This window comes from Sciurus carolinensis, chromosome 7, assembly GCF_902686445.1.
Source record: "Sciurus carolinensis chromosome 7, mSciCar1.2, whole genome shotgun sequence".
Taxonomy (NCBI): Eukaryota; Metazoa; Chordata; class Mammalia; order Rodentia; family Sciuridae; genus Sciurus; species Sciurus carolinensis.
The window spans coordinates 38573672-38582061 of record NC_062219.1 but is presented as its reverse complement, the minus strand read 5'-3'; positions in this window follow the sequence as shown (position 1 = coordinate 38582061).

Sequence of the window (8390 nt, the reverse complement as noted above, 5' to 3'; positions counted from 1 at the left end):
TTTGGTCTGCTCTTGAGTGTTACTCCAGGAGCTTAGGTGAGTAGAGAAACACTCATCTTGTAGATAGTCTTCTTTCCCATTCAGTGGCACAGCCTCCCTCTAGACTCTTTGGTCAAGGCTGGAGAACGGCTACCTTTCATTAGATCTGAAGAAAGTTTCTAGTGTTATGTGACTCTTACCTCACAGATTACTTAGAATTATATAAGGACTCAATAAATATTTTCTCTTGCATTTATTCCAATTTTGGACAAAATTATGAAGTAGGAAAATTTTCAAGTGTATTTTCCTCTCTTGTTGAAATCCAGAATATTTCTTGAATCTTATCCTTCATCTAAAAAAATACAAGTTATATTTTAGCATATTCTCAGAATCTTCTAAATATAAAATGTGTTTCCTGGAGTTCCATTTGGAAAGGCTGAGGGGAAGTACTGAAAGTGATGGTAGTCTGAGGGATTGGCATTCCAGAAATAGGGTTTTTAAGTTGGGAATCAAGCAAATGCCCTCATTCTTTTCTTCATTTGATCTTAGGCTATTTGCATCTTTCTAAGTTTTTGAAACCTTAGTATCAGATAAAAGTATGTTTGTGATGTTAAAAAAGAGCAGGTAACTCCGTTTCACCTTAGAATGAATCTTTATTTATTTATTGCAGTGCTGGGGATAGAACCCAGGGCCCTGCATGTGCCTGGAAAACCTCTACCACTGAGTCATAGCCCTAGCTTGGAACCAATCTATTTTAACAATAAGGCTGACTTTGCAATATTACCTTTATGGGTCTGTAATATTTTTGATTCGTAATTTTGGGCACTTTCTAAATCTGTGTTCTTGACTTTTGAGTCAATCTGTTTTCTGGAGATAGCCAAACGTAATTAACTTGAGTCGGTGAGTTGGACCTACAAATTCCAATGACACTTAATATACAAGACTTCCAGTGCTTCTTTTCCTGAGGGTGCTGCTAAATTGTGTTGTAACCACTTCAGTTAGAAATGCTCCAGCTTTATAAAATTCTCACACCCTCGTTAATACTGTGGAAAATTTAAAGAACAACAACAATAACCTTGGTGCTGGTTCAAATATGATTTCTCCTACAGCATTTGGAATTAGCAGTGAGTAATGACAACTTCCGTCAGTATTCCTGTTCACACACATTCCCTCTGGCCGGTGGAATTTTTCCACTATTTTCAGACTTCAGAGGGAATTATGAAAAAAAAATGGACCCAATGTTGGAGACAAGTGGCATTTTTTTTTTTTTTTTTTGCCTAGTTTCCAAATATTTGAGTTGGTTGAGCTGTTAGCCAAGAGCAGGGTGAGGTGATGGTCAGTGTTCTGCCTCACACCATTTCAAAACCAAGACTTGGCTCAAGTAAGGTGCATGAATGAGTTGTTGGCTCTCCATGTGCTGGTGTTTAGGAGCCTCAGCCATTTGGGGTGGAAAAGGCAGCCTACTTGGCACTACCTAATGCTATCTGAAGATTGTAAGAACAATAACAATAAAGCTCTCCCCTGCTCTCCTTCCACGGAGCCCAAATGTCTTACTCTTGAAGCCCCTCCTAGTTGGGGTCATTGGTAATTTGTAATACATATCTGAAAGGTCAAGCTTTTTGTTGTTTTTCATGAACTAATAGTTTGGATTATTTTGCTCTTAGACCCCTGAAGGCAGAGGACACAGAAGAGGTCTATTTTGCTTATGGTATAAGTGGGAGGGTCTATAACGTGGTATACTGTAAGATGTCATACTTTGAAAGGTGGTGCAGGGAAGACGGCTGGGCTGCCCAGGAATGCCCTAAGGAGATGATTCTGTGACTCTCAATCACCTGTTTGCCCTAACATGCCATAGACTAGTTCCTTTCCCTTATGTATAATAGGACTTTCTTATCCCCTCCTTACAGAAGTAATTCTAAGTTAGGGCAAAGCCGATTGTCTGTCAGAGGCTGGGGAAGGGGATAATTTGGAAAGATCTTTAGGGTTCTATTTTAATAAAATAGGACTCAATTGTGGGCATCATTCACATAAATTACTTAACTTTAGAAGATGATTAAAGTTTAATTTTTTATGGTTTTTATTGATAGTGGAATAGGCTCTCAATTAAAGAGAATTTTTCATTGAGGTCAGTTCTCAAATCCAATTTGCCCTGCTGTAGGTGCAGGACCCTTCCATGACTATTGGTAATATACTAGAAAGGATAGCAATACTATAACTTAGGCTTTTCCTGAACTTGTGCTAAAAATTGGTCTTTGACATATGCAAGATAAGGGAAAATGCATATGACAGGTAGGCATGTGGGAGAGTTGGACATACTCAAAAGAGAATAAAATTGTTCAGACAAGAAAGGAGTTAACAGAGTCAGAGGAGTTTGCAGGATGTGAACTAAGTATAAGAAGTATACGTGGAGTTTGTAGAAACAGAGGATATGTCATAAGGCCTCTATGCCTTTAATTGTTATGGTTACAGCTACTAATAGATATTTACTGAGTACCTACTATGTGCAAGGCATTGTTCTGGAGGCATGGACATAAATGAGCATTAACCGAATTCCTGTCTCCAAGGAGCTAATATTCTATTCTAGTAAAAGAATTCTCCTGCCCCCTGTTAAGTTTGAAATGCCTGATAATGGCAGAAAGTACACACGAGAGAGGCTTCTTGTAAAAATACATGATTTGTCTTGGCAAAACATTCTCAAGGAGAGATTAGTACAGTGAAAAAAAATATCAAGTAACAGTCTCTCTGTTTCCACCTTTCTGTCAGGTCATAGATATAAATTACAGTTCTGGCCCTTGTTCACTCTCAGATAGATTTCTGGCCTCCTTTTCCATTCTCTGACATGAAAGGAATGAGAAGGTTATTTGCAAGTTCATTGGTCTGAGGAGTTGTCCTGCCAAGGTTACTGGGAAATCTTGAATTTCATCTGTGCTGAAAAGCAGCAGGGCAAACACACTACACTACAAGGAATCAATGGGTGAGTAGACCCAGAGAGGAGAAGCATATGGAAAGTCGACTTCATGATTGCTGCTTTAAGAAGAACAGGCTGTGAGCAGATTGAGAAGCCTGCTCTGAATACATGGCTAGTGTCAGCAGCTGTTTTTAGAGAAACCAAAGGAACAGCTTCCTCTGTGGCAGGGAAACGGTATGGCCTCATACAGCCAAGTGAGCGCATTCTGTTCATCTTCTCAAATGTCCATCTCAGAAGCCAGCAGCATTTCTGGTGACACATCTTGTCCCTAATGTGTTGTAGAAGTGGTAAGTGTGTCATTGTGAACGTCTGGAGAAAGAAAGAGCAGAGGTCTGCTTGGGACTGGGGAGACAGGTGAGAAGGCCTGGGCCGAGTAGAGCAAGAGTCCCTGATGCTGGTCTCAGACTCTGGCGTTCAGACCTGTAGCAACGGTGAGGCAACCACTTTCCTCCCTCGCCCTTCTGCTGCCTCTTGCTTCCCAGGTCCCCCTTTCCTTGTCGTCTACTCTTAGGAGCAGCATTGGTGAGAGCTGGTGAAGCCATCGGTCGCAAGTGTTTGGTTCTTCTGTTTAAAATCAGACTTCAAACCCAGAAGAGTCCAAGTCATGAAAAGCAAAGGAAAAGTTTCCTTTTATACACATTTCTATCTTTGCTGGTTAAATGCCAGGAACCCCACAAAAAGCCCTGGATGTTTTAGGGTGTGAATTTTGAATCCGTTCTGCTTGACATATGTTTGGCTGCCCTGGCCTTCCTTTTACCACAATATGGAAACTTCATTATGGCACTCTACCCATATAATGAGGAAAACGTCGATGTTGGTCTCAGCCCCAGGCACCTAAAGCCATGCTGTTCCCTAACCACACTTTCCTATATAGCACTTTACACAAAAATAAACCAAGATAATGACTCCCTGCAAGTGAATATAAATGAAATTTCCCTTCTTGTAAAATAGAAAAGTTATTGAGACCCTTTGATTATCACAGATCTCTTGAGTAGAAGTCAAAACTCTTTACTTAAAGTTTTATCTAGCTAAAGGGATTTCCTCCTCATTGTACATGCAACCTTGAATGGCCCTGCCACTCAGGAGAAAGAGACAGACAGGCGGAGCAAGCTGAGGAGTGAGGAAGTGGGAGACAGAAAATGACAGCAGTGAACCCTGGTGAGCCCCACCCACATCCGTTCTTGGTGGTAGTCACTGAAGCAAAGACAAGCCATTTCTCACTGAATATTGCATCAAAAGGAGCCTATGAAGATCAAAACCACCCTATGATTCCATCTCACCCCAATTAGAATGGCGATTATCAAGAACACAAGCAACAACAGGTGTTGGCAAGGATGTGGGGGAAAAGGTACACCCATACATTGCTGGTGAGGTTGCAAATTAGTGCAGTCACTCTGGAAAGCAGTATGGAGATTCCTTAGAAAACTTAAAATGGAACCACCAGTTGACCCAGCTATCCCACTCCTCGGCCTATACCCAAAGGACTTAAAATCAGCATACTACAGAGATACAGCGACATCAATGTTCATAGCTGCTCAATTCACAATAGCTAGGTTGTGGAACCAACCTAGATGTCCTTCAATTGATGAATGGATAAAGAAACTGTGGTCTATATACACAATGGGAAATTAATTCAGCCATAAAGAATAATAAAATTATGGCATTTACTGGTAAATGGATGGAGTTGGAGAATATCTTGCTAAGTGAAATAAGCCAATTCCAAAAAACCAGAGGCAGAATGTTTTCTTTGATATGTAGATGATGAGACATAATGGAGGTGTCCAGGGTAAGAGAAGACTGGAGGAACTTTGTATTATGTAGAGGGAAATGAGAGAGGGGAGGGGCAGGAGAAGGAAGATGGTGAAATTAGACAAACATTACACTAGATACGTGTATGATTACATGAATGGTGTGAATCTACATCGTGTACAACCACAGAAGTGAAAAGTTGTACCCCATTTGTGTACAATGAATCGAAATGCAATCTGTAAAAATAAAATTAAAAAAATTAAAAAAGAAAGGAGCCTAAGATATGTACAATGTTGACACAGTGTTTCCTTTTGGCTTTAAACTCCCCAGGGACAAACAGGGCGCGTGCTGAAAGGTTTTGTAGCATTGTCTGTATTTCCTGTGTCTGTCAACCTTACCGTCTTCAAGTCTTAGCTTTGGGGTTGTTTTTTTTTTTGGGGGGGTAGTAAGGACATTTTTTATTGGTTCTCTTTAGTTATACATAACATTAGGATTCATTTTGACATAATTACAAACGCATGAAATATAATTTTCTCTAATTCAGCTTCCAGTGCTTCCCTTGTCCTTCCTCTTCTCCTTCCCCTGTTCCCTTCTTTCTACTCTACTGATATTTCTGCTCTTCGCTTTTATTTTTTGTTTATTTTTTAGTAGTGTGTTGTGGATGTACATGATGGTGAGATTCACTGTGGTCTATTCATATCTGTACATAGGGAAGTTAGGTCAGGTTCATTCCACCGTTCTTCCCTTCTCCTGTTCTTTCTCTCTCCCCCTCAATCCCCTTCATATAGTTCACCCACTGTCTATTTTGATAGAATATCCCTCCTATTTTCCTTTCTCTCTCTCTCTTTCCCCCCTTATTTTGGGCCAGCTTCCACACATCAGAGAAAACATTCTACCCTTGACTTTTTGAGTTTGGCTTATTTCACTTTGCATGATAGTCTCCAGTTCCATCCATTTACCTGCAAATACCATAATTTCATTCTTCTTTACGGCTGAGTAATGCTCCATTGTGTATATATACCGCATCCATTCATTGGTTGAAGGAAGGTTAACTTGGGGACAGTAGTTGTACCTAGGTGTTCCTGTCAAGGGAATTGGAGTGGTGTGGAAGTAGACTAAGGTGTAGAAGAACGAGATCTTGTCTTGAGATTAGAGTATTCAGGATCCTCTCCAAACTTACACTTGCCTTTTTGGGACATAGGTTTAATAAGTTTCATTGTATACATGTGGATATTTTTTCATTCCTAGGAGTTTGGCTTCATGAAGAAGTCAATTGTGGAGCCAAAATACCAGAGTATGATAATTTTTGTAGTAAAAGTTTCTTTATCTTGTGATGGGTGCTGAAAAGAAATGACCCCAAATATCTGATTTAACTGATTGCTAGGTTATCTAAATTAACTTGAAAACTTCGGATAAGCATCACTTAGACAAGAAAGATAACAAAACTCCATTCAGTTGTATTTGCTTTTATACCTGGTTCCAGGTGACTGCTCTTACTAGTCCTTTAATCCTTACAGAAATCTGAGGAGAGTACATGACAGGAGAGGCATTTTATTTAGTTACCATCAAAAAACATTACATCACCAACTTAAATAATTTTATTCAAATTAATACCCCACGGACATCCTTGCCAATGTATTTTGTTCTGGGGGATTATGAGAGCTAAAGTTAGCCTTAATGACTTCGAGCTGTGATTTTAAGTTTCTCCTGAAATAAAGTTTTGGGACTAAATGCCCTAAGATAATTTAACTGTAGATAACACTGAGAATATTTACGTTTTTGCTGTTCATTAGAAAAACAGTCTGTCTCTCCTCTTCTCCTCCACCTCTCTCAGTGATGAAGTAAGGAAACATTTGAGAAAGTATTCAGTTTGGGTTAGGAAATAATATTACTGAGTAGGTATTTTTTGTGGGTAATCACTAAAAGGTCAATTTGTTTGGGGAGTAGGAATTAACAACTCTGCTTCCAGTCGGGGGAAAAATTAGTACAAGACCTTAGTAAGTAGATATGATGGAATTCGGATTAAGCTCTTAGCAGAAAAAGAAAGAAAAAAAAAAAAAAAAAAAAAAAAAGAGGGCCAGGGAGAAAGCAGAAAGCAGCCCTGTTGGCAAGCCCTGGGTTAAGCAGCCAGCAGCCAGCCCCTGAATAAGTATCTTTTTCTTTTGGACTAGAGGAGTTAAAATACCAACACAGTTCAGTGTAATCGGATCCCTTCATCCTACTGGCAATTAATTTACTAAAGTAAAAAAAAAAAAAAAAAAGGGAAAGGAAAAAAAGAATCCATTCCATCAACCATTATGCATGACTCTACAGTTCTTAGAAATAAACTACAAGTCAACTCTGGAAATGGAAACTGATCCAATTGACCGCTTGAGGGAGGTGGTGGGTTATCTTGTCTAAAAAGGTAACACTTTTCTTGCATCATAATGTGCAATTTTAAGAACTTTGAAAATCTCCTGTGACTTGTGGATACAAAGTGATCACAGGACCCAGACAACAATTCTTCCTCCACTCGTCACCTCACTCTCATTTTCCTATTCAAATATAGGGAATAATGAGATTTACAAAACACTTGTGATGGTCTCCTTGATGGATCACTTTGAGAAGAGAGAAGGGGGCAAAGTAGGGATAGTTTATTTTCACAAATCAGGTTTAGTTTCTTTCTATGAAATAAATGAACAAGAAGTCCCTTAAAATGATTCTTACAATTCTTCTTTTTAATTGTTTACTCTGCTAAGGTGACAAGCCTGGAGAACTTGAGAGATGAACCGTGCTCTCTTGCTGATGGAAGCATCAATTACAACATGAGCATGTGATGACCCTGCAACCCTTCATCCCCTCTTCTGGGTTAAATGTAGAATTTGGAGAGAAATCAAAATGAAAGCTACTTCTACCTAGATGCCAACAGCTGTTTCTTCTTGTTTAATGAAGGCTGAAGAAGAAAGTGAGCTGAGATGAAGGATAAAATGGGTCAAATGAGAACAAAGTTATGGTCCTTCATCAGAGCCAAGAAAATAATTAATGAAATGGAAAATCGAGTCATTAATGTCAGCCTAGTACAAGCACCACTGGTTCACTGATTTTTTTTTTCTTTTCCCATTTTTTTAACATGAACTTGGGTTCTTTCTTATTGGACTGAGTTGAAGTACTATAAATCAAAGTTTTCAAAGGGATCAGATGCAAAATTATTATAAAAACATATTTTATTTTTATCAATTTAATGCAGCAATATAATATATGGAGACAAGAGTACTATGATATTTTTAATGAAAAACGGCAGTGCGACTCCACCATTTGTGGATGCAACTCCTGATATGCAGAGGATACCACTTTCAATTTGTTTGTCTATTTCTTCTGGCGTATAACTCCAAATGTATAAAAAGCATATAATACAGCTGTCTGTTGTACATGTGCGAGTAAGCTCTAAGTATATTGCATTGCTTCCTCTATGGAGAATAGCATCCAGCCCTACCAACCCTTTCCACACCACTCAACATGTGTCTCCTATTTCCTAATCTGCTAAATGTAGTTAGGTTTTCAGTTTCAGTTTAACTTGTGTCCAGTATTACCTTTATCATGGCTGTGTAAATTCTGTACTCAGATGAGTTATGGGTGCTCTGACCTTTCTCCAACTATTTGTTTTCCAAAATGAAAATTGTATTATTTTTATTAATTTTTGTAACCTAGTACTGAT